Consider the following 666-nt stretch of genomic DNA (forward strand, 5'->3'; position numbering starts at 1 on the left):
ACTTTTTAAGGCCGCGCATCCTGGGGCACCCCGGGACCCGCGTGCTGAGAGACTGAGGCTCAGTCCCTGGTCGTACTCAGAGCTGCTCTGTCCCGAGGTCACCCTCGAGATCTCGATAGATCTCGATATCCCCCAGTTGAGGGATGTAGGTGAGCTGGGCCTTCCAGGCACAACTCCTTTCCCCCATTGGAAGTTTCCAGCGGGGGTGGAGCTTTTTACGACTGCGGCCAGGCTGGGCCGGGCAGTCCTGCAGTTGCAGGTTTGCCAGCGTGGCGTCTTTGTCTGGTGCCCGGGTTCAAGTCCCCAACAGTTTCGTTGCTCAGAGAAGAATGAAGCAGCTCCCGGGTCCAGAGGAAGCAGCTCGCCGGGCAGTGCCGGTGACCGGCCTCATGGCAGGGACTTGGCCGCCAACGAACCCGAAGGATCAGGCAGGCTGGTCCGCGGGAAAGTGGGCGTAGGAGGCCCTGGAGGTCCCCTGGAGCACCAGGCGCGTCGGGGCTCCCGGGAGCCAATTGCGCCGGGAATTGGTGCCGCCGGCGGGAAACTCGGGGTGGAATCGCCGCACCCGCTGCGGGTCCCCGAGCCGCGGGGCGACGCGCAGGAGACGGTAGGACAGTGTCGGGTGGGGGCACACTGACCCACACTGACGTCACAGTGACCGGGGGA

This window comes from Carlito syrichta, unplaced genomic scaffold, assembly GCF_000164805.1.
Source record: "Carlito syrichta isolate Samal-C Ts95f unplaced genomic scaffold, Tarsius_syrichta-2.0.1 Scaffold307141, whole genome shotgun sequence".
Lineage (NCBI taxonomy): Eukaryota > Metazoa > Chordata > Mammalia > Primates > Tarsiidae > Carlito > Carlito syrichta.